The sequence below is a fragment of the Dendropsophus ebraccatus genome, chromosome 12, assembly GCF_027789765.1.
Source record: "Dendropsophus ebraccatus isolate aDenEbr1 chromosome 12, aDenEbr1.pat, whole genome shotgun sequence".
NCBI classification, from domain to species: domain Eukaryota; kingdom Metazoa; phylum Chordata; class Amphibia; order Anura; family Hylidae; genus Dendropsophus; species Dendropsophus ebraccatus.
Window position 1 is genome coordinate 63,364,480 of NC_091465.1, and position 20,602 is coordinate 63,385,081.

Sequence of the window (20,602 nt, forward strand, 5' to 3'; positions counted from 1 at the left end):
TGTACAGTACACTAATAAGGCTAGGTTCACACTGCGTTTTCAGATTCAGGTTTTTTGCAATCCGTTTTGCATTTGTGTGCATCCGTTTTTGATCCGTTTTTCCACTGACTTCCATTATAAAAAAAAACGGATCAAAACGGATGCGTTTTTTTGACGCACAATAAAGTACTGTTGACACTACTTTTTTGACCGTTAAAAAAAAAATGGATCCGTTAAACGGATGCTGAAAATGCAGTGTGAACTCATCCTAAATGATATCATAAATTGCTATGATATGACAAGTATAGGAAGACAGTTGCCCCCACAAAGTATAAAAAATGGATGGATGGATGGATAACTTGAAAGATACTTTTTTTTCCCCCTCTTGCTTTTGTATTTTACAATTAGTAGAAATTATCCTTCAGAAGACAAACACAAAGTCCCTGGAGGTCGGCTGTGTGTCTCTGTAATGTTCCATAGAATAAGCCAGGTGCTTGTGGTGTCAGTGATCCATGATTACAGGTTACTGACTAATTACACACAAGAACTTTATATATCTGCATGTCTGATGTAACAGTAGAAGCAGGAAGATTCTGTATTCCCTTTCTCAGAACTTCTACAGACAAGGCTAATCTATTTATTACTGAGGTGGTCCATAACCAAGGGAAACATATTTTCAAAGCAGGCACATGGGTGATTAGTAAGTAATATATTTCATTAAATGAGCTTGTCCACTCTAAATTGATCATTTGTCATGTTGTCGGGGTTACAGGACCATGACAGAGTTGTGTACTTACCAGTAACGCTTTGCTGCAGCTGGTTCCCAGGCTGCCACTATCTTCTACTTGAATTGCAAATTAGTCACATGAGTTGGGTTCACACTGCGTTTTTGCAATCCACTTAAAGTAAACGTTTTATGCAAAAACGTTTGGATTCGTTTTTCAATTGATTTCCATTAAAAAAAAAACGTATTTAAACGATGCATTTTTTTTAACAGACACAAAAGTAGTGTTGACTACTGACTTTTTGTTTGTTAAAAGTAACCAATTAAAAAAGGATATGTTTATCGGATTGCAAAAACAGAGTGTGAACCCAGCCTAAAGGCCGTATTAGACAGGCCAACATTTAATCTAAGCGAGCGTTGATCTGCTCGCTTATCGAGCCTATTTGCTTCTCCCCACTCACTGCAGCCATTGCTGGTACTGCTAAAGTGACAGGCCTTTCAGTGCTGTGGCCAGTGATTGGCTGAGCAGCCTGTCACTGCGCAGATGGCCTCAGAAGTTCCAGCGGCAGCTATGGTGAACAGTGAGAAGCTAGAAGGAGCCTGGACAGGTAAGTATAAAGTTTATTATTTTACTTTACATATTCCTCAGCCGTCGGCCACACATCACTACTAGACTATACGATCAGCTGATGATCAGTTCTTCGGCATTACACAAGGTGAAATCTACCAGATTTAGCCTGATCCGGGCAGGTTATCACCCTGTGTAATAGGGCCCTTAATCACATGACTGCTGCAATCTTGCATGCTATCAAAATAGAGACTGCTACTTCTCAATGCCTAGATAGCCCATACATGATAATCTGGAGGCCGGGTACTAGGCCTCCAGGTTCCTAAACCACAACAAACGGTTTAGGATCTCCTGATGCATTATATGCACTCCCTACCAATGCATTATAGGAGGAACAATCAGAATATAAAACATATTTGGCAAAACCAAAGTTTAGAAATGTCTTTATTAGAATTTGCCGTATTACTAGTGTTAATGTCAGTGGTGACTATAATTTCCCTTAAATTCCATTCTTTACATTGAAGCTGACCATATCACCAACATAGTGTAAGCACATAGGATTTTCAAAGGATATACGCTGTTTTTTGCTGAAATACTACATATTTTTGTTTCCTCAAAGATTCTACGGTTATAAGTCACATTTATGTTTCCACTATCACATATACTGGGATGGGCGCAGCCATGAAAGGTTTCTCTGCTTGTAAGATTCCCTGTAGATAAAAAAAAATTATTATTATTAGTAAAAGACATGTCCCCCATGTTTTGCCAAATTTCACCCAGAGGTGTAGATGTAAGATAGAGAAAAAGTCTTACTAGGGCCATATTGTAAGACATCTGCCACATAAGATGACTCCACTATTAGGCCATGTTCACATGGGGTATTAACATCGGCCATTGTTTGACACATCCGTCCCAAACAATGGCTGATGTCCGACATGTTCACCTGTAGTATCAGCTGGTTAAACAAAATTTGATTTTGACTGGAATACGGTCACATTCGGGTGTGCCCGCACTCCAACTTGCCATAGACCACAGTGAAAATTATGGTACCCTTATACAGTAAATTGCATGAGGTAGGTGGAGGCCCCAGGTACAGAATATACACTTGCCGTGGCCCGGGTTGCTGTAACTGGTATCGAACCTTCTGGTGGGCTCTGGTGTTTGGGGGGCTGACGGTTAGGTAGAACTGATGTAAGGTGCAGGTATGGCAGCAGAGATGACAGAGTCCCACTTGAAACAGTATTCAACTTTACTAGACTAAATCTTTAGCACAATTTAAAACAATTGTGCTCAAGTACTTGTAAAAAGTTTTGAGCAACTGTAGTAGCTTGTAGGAAAGAAGTAGAGAGGAAAAGTAAGACTGATCCCCAGTAGAGCAGAGTGCAAGATATCCGCTCTCTACTGAACGTCATTCGGCTGAGTAGAACAGAAACTACTAGCTAGCTACAACCAGAGACAGAGGGGGTGACTGCCCTGAAAAAAAGATCCACGGACTAGGCAAGGAGGTTTGCTCCCTTATCTCCGGCTTCACTGGGGTTAGGTCTAGCAACGCATATCTGTGGTGGTGACTAACTCTGGAACTAAACTGTACACGTCCTGCTTGGCCCAAACCAGCTCTAACTCCCTTGACTACAGAAAGAAAAGGTTGTAAGCGAAGGTGTGTGTAGCTAAACCTATCTTGTGAACTGCAGCTGTGCCCTGAGGGAGTGTGACACCTAGTTGTAGGAGTAATGCACAGAAAACTACAGTATATACTTCAGCTGTGACATCCAAAAGAACACACCTAAGTGTGTAAGAAAATCTGTGGTGGGACACTACACACTGAGGCCAAGAAACGTAAGGCCCTATTACACGAAGTGATTATCGGCTGTATTTGGCAGATTATTGGTCATTACGGTCGATAGTCGCTTTGTGTGATAAAAGGCAACGATTACAGTATTTTCTGGTGTATAAGGCGACTGGGCGTATAAGACAACCCCTGACTTTCGATCAGATTGTCACGGGTTCGCCTTATACGCCAGAAAATGTTAACCCCTGCCTGACCACAGCACTGCTACGATCAGGCAGGGGTTAACTTCAGCTAAATGAATAAAATAACAAACAGTTAACTCACCCGGGCCTGTTCCCAGCCTCCGTGTGCCTTCTGTCCCATTCCCGTTCCCCGGTGCAGGCAGTGTGATGTACACTGGCTGCGCCGGGGTTGCCCAAAGCCTTCCCGAGGAGCCAAGCGTCTAATCGGAGACGCTCGGCTGCTCGGAAGAGCTTTGAGAGAATGACAGAGGCTTTGGATACTTCCGGAGCCTTCCGAAGCCTCTGTCATTCTTTCGCAGCTCTCCTGAGCAGCCAAGCGTCTCCGATTAGACGCTCGGCTGCTCGGGAGGGCTTTGGGCATCCCAGCCGCTGCCAGTGTACGTCACACTGTCTGCGCTGGGGAACAGGAACGGAGAAGAAGACGCGCGGAGGCTGGGAACGGGCCCGGGTGAGTTAACTGTTATTATTTTTTTTAAATGGTCGCCCCTTAAGGTGGGGATGCGGCCATTTTTGAGCCCCCCCACCGTATGGGGCGACCATACCCGGCGTATAAGACGATCCCTGAATTCTGACAAGATTTTTCGGGGTTGAAAAGTCGTCTTATACGCCGGAAAATTCGGTAGCTGATGTCGGCTGATCGTTGTCTTTTAATGTCTTTTCACATGATCTGCTGCCTTCACACCGTGCGACAGGAGCGGAGGCAGCAGACCGGAACTACCAATAATCTTGTCATCCACCCTGGATTCTCTCAGAAAAAAGACGTACAAAATAGATCCAGATTGGAAGCATGTTCAACTAATAGGAGTGTGACTTGTTACCTGAGAGAGCTGTGATACACTGTAACAAACCCGCACCTTCAACTTTACACACTGCAAGACTAATGATTGTAAAGTCCCTACAGCTCTGTGCCACAGAACCAAGGAGGACGTTGTGATGCTGGAGTTATACTGTACAGTAGAGCCTTCTTTTTGCACAAGAAAACTGAATATTAAAGTATATTGTCTATTACCTTCTATCAGTGTCTCTGTATAAGAAATACACCGCGTAGCGTTCCCGGTACAAGCGATGTGATCTTTACCAGTGCAGCTACCGTGGTCTTTACGATAACAGGAGTCACAGATGACTCCGTTGGTTTCATTGCTTTCCTTGGGCACTAGAAACAAAAGTACATCATCATAACTGCTGAAAACATCACTATAAGGCTATGTTCACACAACTTTCTAGTTTTTAAAAGAGCGGCCGTTGTTTTCCATTAAAACAACGTCCGTTCTTTCCATACTGCAATGAAATGCATTGAAATCAATTGAACAACAGCCATTGTTTGGCACTTAAAACAACGGCTGTTTTTCAATACATTGTGTGAAAACAACAGCCATTGTAGCACTGACTTCAATGCATATCAGTGCAGTATGGAAAGAACTGCTCCCCACTCACTGTTTGTGCGTGTAATAGCGGGAATAGGGGGGAAGTGAGCACTGAGCTGACCGGTCGACACTCACTTCTCCCGGATTATCGGGTCATGTAATAAGGCCTTAAATCAGAGTAGATTGTTGAGTCAAAAATCTGGTCAGGTGGGCATTCAGCAAAACCAGATTGGCATCTGAAAGGGAAATTAACATAGCACCATGAGAGAAACAACAGCTCGCGTGAGTAAGCATACTACCTGGGCTCTGAAAAAAAGGCAGCATGCTTGTTCAATATAACTTAATAGCAGTTAGATTTTCTTAGGTCCAAATCCTGTCTGCAGCCAAAGTTGAATAATAAAATAATGACTTCCTGCAGCCACCACTAGGGGGAGCTTACTGCATACTTTTCATACATTAAACTCAATAACATACCTACAGTATGTGATCTTAAACTGTACTTGTTTTCTGTAAATTTGGCATTAAAAAAAAAATATTGTGTCTGTTGGCTGTTGGTGCATATACACTTCAAAGCAGTTGTCCAGAATAAAAAAAAAATAATCCAAAAACAGTTCCACACTTGATCTTAGGTTGTGTGCAATATTAGAACTCAACTATAATTACTGTGATGGAATTGAGCAGCAATACCACACAAAAGTCAAGGAGAAAGTTGGTTCTTTTCCTGGAAAAAATAAGCAGCTATATTTATTCTAATCATGACAAACCCATTTACAGCGAATGTATCATCAGGTATATACACTTTAAGTGCAGCATACCAATAGAGCGGCGTCAGCTACCGCGCACTGGCCCAGGCTGAAGCACTGGAGAAGGGATGGACAGAAAACCCCGCCCCCACTGTGATGTGGCTCCATTAGAATGTGTGGTGGACTTCTTTTACGTTTACCCTCCATTGTGTAGGTGGTAATTTGTGACGCCAGCACTGTAGCAGTGCACAGGTGTGACTTTGATACCTGCTTTGTATGGCCGGTTTGTTGTCCCCAAATGGTCAGTAACCTCCAGGCTTGTTGCGGGTCCCTTGGGCACTTGTCATGACAACCAGGAGTGGCAGTAGACATACCCATGATGTCGGTACCGCCACCCATAGAGAAGGGGAAAAATAACCCAAGCTAGACAGTGGTGTATGTATGGGTGCAGGTGCAAACAGAGAAAGACAGAGTCCCGTACATTTCATACAAAAATAGAACAGTTTTCCGTATAAGGTTGAAGATAGATAGTACACTCAATAGCAGTAGTGCAAATCTTGATACAAACTTGTTTGCTGACTTAGTGCTTTCAGGAATAGGCGCTTGAAGAAAGTAAGAACTTTGGTAGAAGAAGTAGTGCTTTGTAGTGGTAGATAGAAGAGGAGAGGAGTTGCCAGAGAAGCCCTTGTCCAATGTAGATCCTGTACTCTGACATAGATCCTGTACTCAGCTGTAGTGTAGATATAAGTAGATGAGTGATACTTGTTCTCACGTTTAGATAATGTCTGACCACCTTCTGCCCCCTAGTATCGTAGAACCCGTCCTAGGTGTGTATCCTGAGCCCTTAGTCGTCAGTTATCTGGGTGTAGTAAGGTGCCCGAGTCTTCCAAGTCGAGGTGTGCTGGGCAGTAGGATTCGTAGACCTTTTGCTCTCGTAGCTTTGTCCTACTGGGGTCAGCTCCTCTTGGTCCAGGAGTCTGCCCTGCACATTTTAGAGAGGTTCTTTGCGTGGGCTAGGGTGTTCCTAAGTGGCTGCTCTCCCCTACGGTAGCTTAGCACTGCATAGTAGAAATAATGGATGCTTGTACAGCCAGGCCCTGGCTTAACTTCTGCAGTAACTTGGTTCTGTTGTGTGCTCTCTCACCAGAAAGTGCAACTCACTTCCTCCACTAGTTTAACTCCTCCTACATGGGTAATATCTAAACCCTCCTGTGAGTGGTGGGGCCAAGTGTGGGTAAGAGAGAGGGAAAAGAAGATAGGATAGATAGAAGAAGCACCTGTGAGTGGTCAGCAAGAAACACATGACACAATACAGTTAACCCATTACTTCAGCTGTGCATAAGAAATATAAATAAATTATAGTGACACCTAGTGAGGAGACTAAAGTACTACATCCACCACTTTTACCTGAGTGCACGACTTACTGGGGTGCATATACATAACAACACCAACACATGGAGCCGCGTCACAGAGGAGCAGGGGTTTCCTCCCACTGGGGGCGGGCCAGTCCGCCTTCAGTGCTTCAGCCTGGACTGGTGCCCGGTAATATACTGGCGCCATTAGCGGAACCGGGCTCCAATTCAAAAAAAAGACAGTGGCACCAGCCTTCCTGAACCAGCACCATTCTGTTAAATAGTGATATGCTAAATGGTGGTACATTCTCATTAAGGAGATACTTACAGGTTGGTAATGGAGAAATACAGTCATCAGAATAGCAGCAGGTGGTGTTCTTGGATATGTTCCCCTGATCAGTAGTGATGATCCCGGCGCTGTTACACTCCGCTAAAAAGCCACATCTTTTAAACAGCTGTGTGCGTGTTTTATTTCCTATAACATAAAATTACTGTGAATACTGATTATTACAAGTAGAAAAATGTTCTATCAACTTAAATAAACCTAATGAAATACACAAAAAGGTCAATTACTTAAAATGAAAAGGTTTTCAAATCTCTAATCTTCACTTCACTTTCTTTTCCTCTCCATCCGGCCCCGGCCTTCATGATGATTCCTTCCAGTTACAATTCATCTCTTCAGAACTTGCCAGACAAACATCTCAGGCTCCGCACTTTTCCAGCAATTTCCTTCCCTTTCTCCCACCCATATGGTCCCAAACAGTAGTAAATCCACTTTTTAGTGTCATATTCAGTAAAGTGAGTTGGTATGTGTGTTGCCACCTATATGTAGGATTCCCTGCTGTGCTCCGTATATAGTTATAATGTCTCTATGTCCCCACATAGTAATAATGCCCCCTGCTGTGCCCTCATATAATTATAATGTCCCCTGCTGTGCCCTCTGTACAGTAATGTCTTCTGCTGTGCCCCCATATAGTAATGATGTCTCATGCTGTGCCCCCATATAGTAATAATGTCTCCTGCTGTGCCCACCATATAGTAATAATACCCCTTGTTGTGTCCTCTATATAGTAATAATGCCTCCTGCTGTGCCTCCATATAGTAATAATGTCTCCTGCTGTGCCCCCATATAGTAAGAATGTCCCCTGTTGTGCCCCCATACAGCAATAATGCCCCCTGCTGTTAGTCATGTTCAGTAAAGTGAGTAGGTATGTGTGTTTCCCCCTGTATGTTGGGTTCCCTGTTGTGCCCCCCATATAGTTATAGTCTCTCTATGTCCCCATATAGTAAATAGTTCCCTTCTCATAGAAATAATGCTCCCTGCTGTACTCCATGTAGTATTAATGCTCCCTGCTGTTCCCTCCATATAGTAATAATGCCCCCTGCCGTGCCCTCCATATAGTAATAATGCCCCCTGATGTGCCCTCCATATAGTAATAATGCCCCCTGCTGTGCATTCCATAGAGTAATAATGCCCCTTGCTGTGCCCTCCATATAGTAATAATGCCCCATGCTGTGCTCCCATATTGTAATAATGCCCCTTCACTGCTTTGCTCCCATAGTAAAAATGCCTTCCCTGCTATACCATCTATAATAATAATGCCCCGTCACTGCTTTGCCCCATACTTAAAAGTCCCCTGCTGTGCCCCAACTCTAAACAAACAAAAAAAAAAACTCATACTCACTTAATGCAGAAATGCAGTGGCTCCCTTTACCTTCTCCTGTTTGTCAGCCGCAGGACGGATCCTACAGCAGGCACGATAAATTCACATCACTGCGCTTGCTGGATAGATTCCAGCGCTCCAGAGAAAGAGGTCCAGGGAGGGAGCGCAATCAATTACACAGCTCAGCCAATAATGACGCCATTCTGTGCGAAATAGTGAGCTTGGTGGTGCACTATACAGTACAGACCAAAAGTTTGGACACACCTTCTAATTCAAAGAGTTTTCTGTATTTTCATGACTATAAAAATTGTAGATTCACACTGAAGGCATCAAAACTTTGAATTTACACATGTGGAATAATACACTTAACAAAAAAGTGTGAAAGAACTGAAAATATGTCTTATATTCTAGGTTCTTCAAAGTAGCCACCTTTTGCTTTGATTACTGCTTTGCATTCTTGGCATTCTCTTGATGAGCTTCAAGTGGTAGTCACCTAAAATGGTCTTCCAACAATCTTGAAGGAGTTCCCAGAGATGCTTAGCACTTGTTGGCCCTTTTGCGTTCACTCTACAGTCCAGCTCACCCCCAAACCATCTCGTAGCACCCCATAACTCTCCTTCTTGGTCAAATAGCCCTTACACAGCCATGTGTGTTTGGGGTCTTTGTCCTGTTGGAAAATAGATGATGGTCCAACTAAACGCTAACCAGATGGAATAGCATGCTGCTGCAAGATGCTGTGGTAGCCATGCTGGTTCAGTATGCTTTCAATTTTGAATAAATCCCCAACAGTGTCACCAGCAAAGCACCCCCACACCATCACACCTCCTTCTCCATGCTTCACGGTGGGAACCAGGCATGTAGAGTTCATCCATTTACCTTTTCTGTGTCCAATTTACACCAAAAAGAAAAAAATGCTGAACTTACGTAGCAAGAAAATTGAATCTTTATTAAATACATGTATTTTAAAACAATTCATAAAAGAGAAAAAAACCTAACATTAAAAAAAGAGAACGGTGGCTATCCCGGAGGTGTTTATTGATATGTTAACTCGTATTATTTGCTGCAGTCCCTGACCCACAACACAAGTCTTTCTTACAGATGGATAAAGTACAATATACAATAAATAACACTGAATAAATATTAAATTACAGTACCAAAAGTGCTAGTGCATAGTTCATTAGATTCACGTATATCATAACATTAATTCCATAATCCACCTATATTATCATTATTACCCCACTAATTCAGGGATACAGCAAGTATACTACCTTACAGGTCTATTTGTTATGTAGCTCCTCCGGGACGCCACCACCCCGACGCGCGTTTCGTTGCCTTCGTCCGGACTAATCTAATGAATCTAATGAACTATGCACTAGCACTTTTGGTACTGTAATTTAATATTTATTCAGTGTTATTTATTGTATATTGTACTTTATCCATCTGTAAGAAAGACTTGTGTTGTGGGTCAGGGACTACAGCAAATAATACGAGTTAACATATCAATAAACACCTCCGGGATAGCCACCGTTCTCTTTTTTTAAATGTTAGGTTTTTTTCTCTTTTATGAATTGTTTTAAAATACATGTATTTAATAAAGATTGAATTTTCTTGCTACGTAAGTTCAGCATTTTTTTCTTTTTGGTGTAAATTGTAAGCAAAGCTGTAGTAGCAGCAGAGAGGCTGCATGCAAATAGTTGACCACAAGGCATATGATAGGATATAGGATATTGCATTAAAACAAAAGTGTGTATAATACTGTGTCCAACAAAGACACAGTGGTTGGAACCAAAGATCTCAAATTTGGACTCATCAGACCAGATCAGCTGTATATTCACCTGACTTCTGTACAACACAACTGATGGTCCCAACCCCATTTATAAGGCAAGAAATCCCACTTATTACACCTGAGAGGACATACCTGTGAAGTGTGCAAAGATGTAATCAAAGCAAAATGGGGGTGACACTGTCACCCCCATTTTTCATTTTTGCATAATTAAAAATGTTTAAATTACTAATCTTGCTGTCTCCATACCTTATTTCAGATGTTTAATCATGGTGCTGGTTGATGAGAAAAGTGAACTTTAATCAGCTTGTTAGTGCGCCACTGGACGGGGCTTAGTCTCTGAAACGCCACATCGCTCCACCCACTACATCGCCGTCGACCCCGCCCCCTTTGTTACATCATCTCTCCAGGATGCCGCTCCCACTTGTTTGGCCCTCCCAGCCTTTGCTTAAATGTCGGGACGTGCGCGACCCCTTCATATTCCGCGCAGGCGCACTGAGTGAGTACTGGGTCTGTCCACAGCCAGCAGCAATTCGCTGAGTTATTGCGCAGGCACAGTGCGTCCATCCTACTTGCAACGCTCCTGCGCAATAACTCAGCGAATCGCTGCAGGTTATGAGGACACTTTCACAGCAGCAGCGAGAGCTCCGGGGGGCATCAGGACGCCAATGGACCTTCAGACAGCCCCACCATGCTTGCGCCTGCTAAAATCCGATCGCCCGGCTGTGGATAGACCCAGTGCGCCTGCGCGGAATATGACGGGGCCGCACGCGCATTACGCTGGGTGATGTGAGCGCGCACGTCCCGACATCCAGGCAAAGGCTGGGAGGACCAAACAAGTGGGAGCGGCGGCCTGGAGAGATGACGTAACAAAGGGGCGGGGTCGACTGCGATGCAGTGGGTGGAGCAATGTGGCGCTTCAGAGACTAAGCCCTGCCCAGTGGCGCACTAACAAGCTGATAAAAGTTCACTTTTCTCATCAACCAGCACCATGATTAAACATCTGAAATAAGGTATGGAGACAGCAAGATTAGTAATTTAAACGTTTTTAATGATGACAGTGTCACTTTTAAGAACCCAAAATATAAGACATATTTTCAGTTGTTTCACACTTTTTTTTCCACATGTGTTAATTCATAGTTTTAAAGCCTTCAGTGTGAATCTACAATTTTCATAGTCATGAAAATACAGAAAACTCTTTGAATGAGAAGGTGTGTCCAAACTTTTGGTCTGTACTGTAGATTGCCGCCAAGCTCAGAGGGGAAAGGGGGGCTTGCCGCCAACACCAACCCCCCCCCCCCCCCCACACACACCTCAACCAGCTGTGAGCGCCCCACCCGGCTATAGAAACAGCCCTGACTACACCACACAGGTTACATCCTCTATACTACACAGGTGAGCTGACTGATCCTCTATACTACATAACACAGGAGAGCTCACCGATCATTTATACTACACCACACAGTATCAGGGGCGGACAGAGACTGCAAAGGGCCCCTGTGCAAAAATGAGTTTGGGCCCCCATAACCTATTAGTTTCTCCACCTTTCTGCCTTAAAGGCGCACACATATGTATGCCCGGGTATCAGGTACATGTGTCCTGGTTTCTCGGGAGGGCCCTACAGCACAGCACAGAAGCCAGGGCCTACTAGAGGACTGTACTGTAGTCTGGTCTGTGAAGGCCCCAGAGTGGGACTGGAGTACCAACCAATAGAACTTATCATGGGGGGGCACCCAAATAAAGAACCCTACAACTCACAGAATGCTTTACACTAATAAAGCTCTCAGAGAATGCTGGGAGTTGTAGTTTCAGAGAGGTGGGATACATGTACTGCATGTGGCTGCTTAGGGGGGAGATAAAAGAGAAAAACAACCATGCTGCAGGGGGAGGGGGCACAGCTATTGGCAAAAAAAAAGCATAAACTTACAATCAAACATCAGCATCAGAGGGGGTGGGGGCTCTGTGCTTTCTCTTACACAGTCCACCCTCTATCTTATACTACCACACTGTCACTCACTGTCAGAGCTGCTGCTGTTGCTCCTCTTCACAGTCCTGTCCCTGGCAGACATAACTCTGCAGGATCCCTCCAGCCCCTTTCACCACATGCTCTCTGTCCTCTCCTCCTCACACAAGGTATGCCAGACAGTGGAGTACAGGAGGGTCTGTCAGCAGCAGCGTGCAGGAGGAGAAAAGAGAACCAGCCCCGGCCGGGCACAGCATCCAGTCACTAAGTGGGCCCCACCACAGGGGTAGGGGGCCAGCACTTCCTGGGTGCTGAAACTGCCTGGGGGGCCCACTACAGACATGTGCAATGCTGAGCTGACACTTTAGAGTCTGAGCCTGGTGGGCCCCTCTATTGGCCTGGGCCCCTGTGCAGCTAAACAGGCTACACAAGTGATAAATCCCTCTCTGCACAGTATGTATACTTGGTGTGAACAGTTGTCTTCCTATTTACAGATACATATATACATACCATATGAGATCTTCGAAATTATGGTCACACACGCATCATTTTCTTTTGAGCATTTTGTAAACATTTCACATATCATGTTGAGAGGTCCTTGACATTGCCGGCATAACAAAGAGTTGACTGTAATAAAACAAATAAATTCCTATTTTACTATTGAAATACAGAAAGTATATACATAAGCATACACACACAGGTTTTCTATTCTTCAAGTGCTATTCTTCCTATAAAAAGTAAATGACAAAATCCATGAGTTAATAACCAGGAAAACAAGGACTCTTGTGTGGAAGCCTGGTATCTGTCTGTCTGAAAATCCTGCTATATATTCATAAAATAGGCCCATATCTGGAAAAATTAATAATCACGTGTCCTCCCTCCCTTCAATGGGCTGAGTTAGTGATTATACCTTGCCCACTAAAGAGACAGAGGACAGTGAACCACAACCCACTGACATTACCCTAAGTGGGCTGTGTCGGACCCTCATACCATCCTCATGGTGTCAGTTTCTAACCATTTGTGCAGACACATGCACATTTGTGGCCTGCTGGAGGTCATTTTACACTGCTCCGGCAGAGCTCCTCCTGTTCCTCCTTGCACAAAGGTGGAGGCAGCGGTCCTGCTGCTGTGTTGTTGCCCTCGTACGGCCTCCTCCATGTCTCCTGGTGTACTGTCCTGTCTCGCCTCCAGACTCTGAACACTACGCTCACGGACACAACAAACCTTCTTGCCACAGCTCACATTGATGTGCAATCCTGGATGAGCTGCACTACCGGAGCCACTTGTGTGGTTTGTAGAGTCCGTCTCCTGCTACCACGAGTGTGAAAGCACAACCAACATTCAAAAGTGACCAAAACATGAGCCAGAAAGCATAGGTAATGAGAATCGGTCTGTGGTCCTCACCTGCAGAACTACTCCTTTATTGAGTGTGTCTGGCTAAATGCCAATAATTTCCACTGTTGTCTATTCCATTTGTGTCTATTCCATTTGCACAACAGCATGTGAAATTGATTGTCAATCAGTGTTGCTTCCTGAGGCTATGTTCACACTACGTATATTTCCGGCCGTAGTGCGAACCGCAAATATACGCCCGTAGTTTTGAGGTTGATGCGTACAGATCGTATACGGCGCCGTGAAAAATGAACAAGACCATTGTTTGCGGCCGGAACTGTTCCAACTCACGGCCGTGGATTTCAATGCGGTCCCGTACAGAGTACTTATTTCAGCCAAATTGAACTTGATTTTTAGATCCAAAAGGTTCTGTGTGTGAAGATTTCAAATTAAATGACCTGTTTCAGATCGCTTCGAAACAAGCTAGGAAGCATAACTGCACTACGGCCGTATGTTCGCGGTTCGCCCGCATGTTCGCAATCCAGCCGCATGTCTATTTTTCTAACAGCCGTAGTTTCAGCGGCACATGTCCGGCCGCGTACAAACTACGGCCGGACATATACGTAGTGTGAACATAGCCTAATGGTGCGTTTACACAGAGTTTTATCTAACAGATCTTTGAAGCCAAAGCCAGGAACAGACTATAAACAGAAACAGGTCATAAAGGAAATCCTGAGATTTCCCCTCTTTTCAAATCCATTCCTGGCTTTGGCTTAAAAATCGGTCAGACGAATCTGTCTGTGTAAACGTACCATTAGCGGACAGTTTGATTTCACAGAAGTTTGATTGACTTGAAGTTATATTGTATTGTTTAAGTGTTCCCTTTATTTTTCTGAGCAGAGTATATAAATACTGTATTAGTGTGTCTGCTTGTATGAATCCCCCCCTTTTAGAAAATCCAGTGTATGCCCCTTAAAGACAGTATGTAATAAATTAATAACCTAAATGTAATAAAAGAAACTCACCCACTGGCAAAGAACTTGTTCTGGTTGCCATTTTGTAGGGCAGGTGTGCAAATAACATATCAGGTATATTACGGTAAAATTCATTGATTAATGGTATTACAAAACAATACCAATATGACGCACAACCAGTTACATTTTCTTTTGCTTCCATATCTGCATGGGAAAAAGAGGAAACAAGGTATGTTTTCTAGGAGATGACGCCATGGAGTAAAAAAAACATACCGTAGTAAAATATGGTGAGTGTGCTTTACCACTTGTGAAGTCTAAACAATACAACTCATCTCCAGTGCACTTCATGGCATAGGTCGGCTCAGATTTTTGGTTCAAGATGTTAGAAGTCACAGGGCAGACCATCCCATTATGTGTGTTATTTTTTGGTGGCACTAAAAACAAAAAATAGAAAATTTTACAAAAATTTAAGAAATAAAATTTATACACATTTTAAGGCTATGCCATTGGCAACAACGGCCGTGCTTTATGCGCCAGTGAACATTGCCTGTTTCTTTATGGGATCCCGGCCGGAGCGTATACACATCGTACACGCTCCAGCTGGGATCCCGTGCGGCGCCGCAAATAACTGACATGTCAGTTTTCTGTGGCTGCAATTCAATGAATTGCGGCCGTAGGAAACCCTGTCAGTTCACACAGTGAAGCTAGCGGCTCGGTCCGCTCGCTTCACTGTGTGCTATGGAAAGCTCTGATGCGGGCGCGCGCTGATGCTCCCTTACGTTGTGTGAACATAGCCTAACTCTGTACCACGTATAGGAGATCTAGAAGTAGAGTAGGCATACCTATGAGTTCTTGTACATTGCTTTGTCTTTTCTATGAATCCACTGGCATTGGTATATCAACATTAAAGGGATATTCCGATCTCAGCTACCCACTGACTTCAATGGGTCTTCCACTAACACACAGCAAACTTGTGGTTAAAGGGGTTATCTGGTGTTAGGTCATTTTTTTATACATTGCTTCCCTGATGAAGAACATAACAAATATGTTAAGCTTACCTCTCTGCACTTTCCTGGTGTCCTGCTGTGTCCTCTCTGGAATCTGCTATCCCCCACAGTCTTTATCCCACTTTCAAACTGCAAGAAGGACCCCCAACTTCAACCCTTCCTGCACATCAATAGCCCCTACTTTCTCTCGGCCATGGTACAGTGACTAAGCCCTTAGATGGGCCTATAGTACAAGTATATGGGAGACTCATCATCTTACCCGAATGCAGGGTTGAGGGTTATGCATCCCTTTTCACTCCACTCCATGCTTCCTACCACTCTGTCAGGGATGGCCTCGTTTAGCGATGTCTATGCAGCCCTTGCCTTTAGGGTACTAACTAGGTAACGAGAAACTGGATGCATATCCCTGCTGTCAGTTATTTTGAGGTCAAGTTGCTAATAAACTCACTGTGATAAACCCTCCCAGCATTACAAAGAAGCTACAATGTTGCAGATAAAGCCTGCCAGGGACTTGTTAACATAGGCTTTTTCAGAAGGTAGGGGAAGGGGGGGAGTCAGAGAAAAAGGCTTACACACACATTTTTATGTTTTCAGCAGAAAGCAGTTGTTCAGAACTGAGGGAAGGCGACTGAATAATAATAATAATAAGTATGGAATGAATTGTTAGTCTCACCATGGGCAACAACATATGAAAAGTTATGTTTGAGTGGAATACCCCTTTAACACCTACCCGCAGTGACCATATTGTATAACAGTGTTACACTGTCTAAATACTTCCCTTATATAAGTCAGAACAGAAACTGTTTAAGGGTAGCTTCACACGTACCATATCGCTGCGTTTTTATTGCTGCGTTTTTGGTGCGATTTGTACATGCCAGTTTTGATTTTCACATGAAAATCACAGCGTTAAAACGCAGCGTTAAATACGCAGCGATACGGTACGTGTGAAGGCACCCTAAGGGTAGAAACCCACTTGCCGGATCCGCAGCGAGTCCTCTCGCTTTGTATTTGCAGCGAGTCTCGCTGCGGATCCTGTCCCTATACTTTCAATGGCAGACAAACACGCAGCAGGGTTGTACATCCCTGCTGCGAGTTTGTCCGCCACCCTGCCCCGTTAACCCCCCGGCCGCCGGAGCTGGTACTTTACCTGATCCCGGCTCCGGCTTGCTTCGGCGGTTCCCGGTGTCTTCAGCAAGCCAGGGCGGGGACCAGGTGAAGTATATGCTCCAGCCAGCCGCCGGCCTGCCCGCAGCCCCTTTAACACCTCTCGCAGCTCCGGCCGCCCGGTCGCTCCCCCGCAGCCTTGATCGCCCCCCCTGCAGTCCGGCCGCCAATCGCCCCCCGCAGGAGCGATCGGGGCTGCAGGGGAGCGATCGGGGCTACAGGATCAGGTAAAGTATCAGCTCCGGCAGCCGGGGGGTTAACGGGGCGGGCTGTGGACAAACTCGCAGCAGGAATGTACATCCCTGCTGCGTGTTTGTCTGCCATTGAAAGTATAGGGACAGGATCCTCAGCGAGACTCGCTGCAAATACACAGCGAGGGGACTCGCTGCGGATCCGGCAAGTGGGTTTCTACCCTAAGGTACGTTCACACGTACCGGACCCGCAGCGGATTTTCTGCTGCGGATCAGCAGCAGATCCGCAGCAGATTTTGTCTTAAAACTGAACACAGCATCAAATCTGCTGCAGATCTGCTGCAGATCTGCTGCGGATCCTGTACGTGTGAACACACCCTTATACAAATAATTGTTAATGGGATATCACACAGCACCAAGGTCCCCCCACAATACCTACATGTTGGTAGCGGTGCTCTGCAGTCATCTGAATGGCAACAAGTTGTGCTAAAACTTATTTTATGCAACTCTGATGATAATTTGCCACTACGATAACAAGCTTTGTTATTCCAGCATTGTTTTCCGATAAAATACGTTTTGTGTTGAGTGATATCACTTTTCTGAACTGAAACATTGAGAAAAAGAACAACGTGGTATCTGTTCCATAATTCACAGTTACACAGTAACACTACCATACTATGGCCAAATAACACTGCTATACAGTGCCCAAATAACACTGCCATACAGTGCCCAAAAAACACTGCAATACTGTGACCAAATAACACTTAAAAACTGTAACCAAATCACACTGCCATAAATTGCTCAAATAACACTGCCATAAGTTGCCCAAATAACACTGCCAGAAGGTGCCCAAATACCTCTGCCATAAGGTGCTCAGATAATACTAGTAGCAATAAACTTGTTAATGTAGCTACATTCTTTACAGCAGCCTTTAAAAGGCTTTAAGCACCAAGGGTGAGGGGCAATAAGAGATGCAAGAAGAGGGGCAAAAATTAAAGCCAATGTACCATCAGGGACATCGCTCTAAAATTTTTACATCAATAGACCAGCGCCGAAGTGGGAATGCCAGTGCCGTGGTCCTTTTTTTGAACCGCAGCCTGGTTCCCATGCACCGTGCTGGTCTGTGCTGGCACCGGCCCTACATGAAGCAGTGGGGAGGTGGGCCGGCAAGCCCCCAGTGTGACAAAATCCCCTCCCCTCTGATTCTCCTTTAATGAAACAAGTTTTTTGGTTAATACCCGTTTGACAAACAAATAATTAAAAACAGTTTTTGTTTGGGCTCAGATTTTGTCATCAATCACCGGCAATGGCAGAGCTCTGAGACTTTGGAGACAAGGTTATTTAATACTCACTATTTAATATGCTCATATGCAGCGTGAGGCACGCCTGGTTTTCACCACACTCAAGTTTGGATCCCAAACAGTCAGGCCGTCCGAGTTTGGTAAAATCATGACATGTTTCACACCTAAGACGAATAACTGGACATAAAAAAAATTGAATATTATAACCTGTATATAATTCAACATATGCAGTGTCCAGCCTCTCGGCTCTACTTTGATGGAAAAAAAGACAAAGGGAATATGAATGTTAAGGGCCCTTATCTTGGCGGGCACTACATCTATAAACCAGTCAATAATTGGCTGTTGTTCCTGAACATTCACGTTAGGGTTTTTCATAGTGCCCAAGGGGTATACTGTAGGCATGTATTGTGGCTGTTTGAGGTCTGTTTGGGTAACCCAGTACCTGGGTACAGCCATTTGCACTTTTTTCAGAAATAAGAAGCCATTGTTATATGGAAAAGCAGAACTGGGAAGTGTTGTTGTCCGAGCCACTTGACTAGCTGACTGTGTGCAAGAACTAAGGAGGCCACAAGGAGCACAATCCTGCCTCTATTTCCCATTGAAACCATATACATAATGTTTTCCTTAACTGGATAACCCCTTTAGGCTAAGTTCACACAACATATTTTTTCATATAATAAGAGCCGTTGTAACACCGGCCATTACTAAATGAAATAATACATTGCATTGATTGTGATGGAATCCCAGCTGGGATCCTGGCCAGAATTCCTTGCGGCCGTGCAAAAAACTGACATGTTAGTTTTGTGTAGCCTCTATTGATTAAAGAGCATCTGCACAAGACTGACAGAACCGACAATGTAAAGTGCGGCTCCAGCTACACTCGACATTGTCTGCTATAGGTAATTGGAATGCGGGTGCACCCAAATGTGCCCGCATTCCAATTCTAAAGAAATGAAGTTTATCCAGCCTCTAATGCACCAGGATGAACGGCGTTGCACAGAACGGCCAGTGTCGTAGTGTGTGTGAACCACGCCTTAAAGTGTAACTACCAATTTTTAAAACTACTCACATGTCTATATTACATGTCAGAAGTGCATATATCAGTCGGAGTCCGGCTGCTGAGAACCCCACCGATCGCTAAAATGTTTCCTCTGCCCCTTCAACTCAGTTACAGTCATCTCCCTGTAAAGGAGCTGAAGGGGCAGAGCGCTTCTAGCGATCGTTCTAGCGATCAGCGAGGTTCTCAGCAGCCGGACCCGCCACTGTGACATGTCAGAAGTTTTTAACACTTTAAGGCTTAGCCATTGTTCCACAATGTGATGGGGGGCTAATAGACAGAAATCTGTAAGGCTCAAATAACAAGACCCTCCACCACTAGAAGATACACTATGAAAGAGACTATAAAGGACCTAAATAATATAAAAGACGCTCACCCACTGGCAAAGGACTAGTTGGAGTTGCTTTTTTCCAGGATGCCTGTACAGTTGTTGAATTGGGTTGCTCATGATAGAAGGCACTGATTAAATGTCTCACATAGAAATAGCTAGGGGAAGCACAGCCAGCTATGTACTCTTTTGGAACGCTTTCTGTACGAGACAAAACAAGACAAAACAAGGTATTCATTGTAGGAGATGTAGCCATGGAGAATAAAAGATTGTAAAATATCAATATGGTGACTGTGGTTTACTGCTTGTTAACTCGAAACAAGACGCCTCGTCTCCGGTGCACTTCATGGCGAAGCTCGGACTATATTCTTTCTCCATGAAGGTAGAAGCGGCGGGGCAGACCAACCCATTATCTGTATTGTTTTCTGCTGGCACTGAAAAAAAAAGTGTAAAAAAAAAAAAAAAAATTAAACAAAATCACAGTTACGGAATATGGCCTTAGACTGTATATGAATTGTTCTACATTGCTTTCTATGGACTTGCTAGTTACTATGCATTGGGCTGTACAGAACCAATAATATACTGTGCAGTGCAAAAGTATCCAGAGAATACTACCACTATACAGAGCACATGGTGGTAGAGGTCATGAGGTTACACCAGTTCAGTCTAAGCTCCTGTGCAGCTTCAGTCACCTTCCTTCCTCGCTTCATTCCTGGACCATCCACTTGGGATTGGAGTTCTCGAACCTCCCTGGTTTGCATAAACCCAACTTGGCATGTATATCTCAAAAAGTAATGTTTTTTTTTTTTAATTATTTGTATAGTGCACACAGATTCCGCAGCACTTTACATATCTGTATGTTTTTGGGTGTGGGACTAAACCGTAATACCCGGAGGAAACTCACGCAAACACAGAGAGAACATACAAACTCTTTGCAGATGTTGCCCTTGGTGGGATTTGAAATATTTTTATGAACCAGCAGCAAGGGGTGCCATGACATGGGCCCCCCTGCTATCACCAATGCTTATGTTTGGAACTGCAGGATCCTGTCCCCGCACAACACCCCCCATCCCGCCC

General features: G+C 44.3%; 2 long non-coding RNA genes across 2 annotated transcripts; both read right to left on the reverse strand.

The window, feature by feature from the left end:
• Window positions 1-1,865: 1,865 nt before the first annotated feature.
• LOC138770046 (uncharacterized) lies at window positions 1,866-7,224 on the reverse strand. The gene is made up of 3 exons (XR_011359380.1): window positions 7,090-7,224; window positions 4,312-4,455; window positions 1,866-1,981 (listed from the first exon to the last, which is right to left on the reverse strand). It is a non-coding gene; the product is annotated as an uncharacterized lncRNA (long non-coding RNA).
• A 10,137-nt stretch (window positions 7,225-17,361) lies between these two features.
• Window positions 17,362-19,643, reverse strand: LOC138770047 (uncharacterized). The gene is made up of 3 exons (XR_011359381.1): window positions 19,574-19,643; window positions 18,192-18,317; window positions 17,362-17,443 (listed from the first exon to the last, which is right to left on the reverse strand). It is a non-coding gene; the product is annotated as an uncharacterized lncRNA (long non-coding RNA).
• Between the last annotated feature and the right edge of the window lie 959 nt (window positions 19,644-20,602).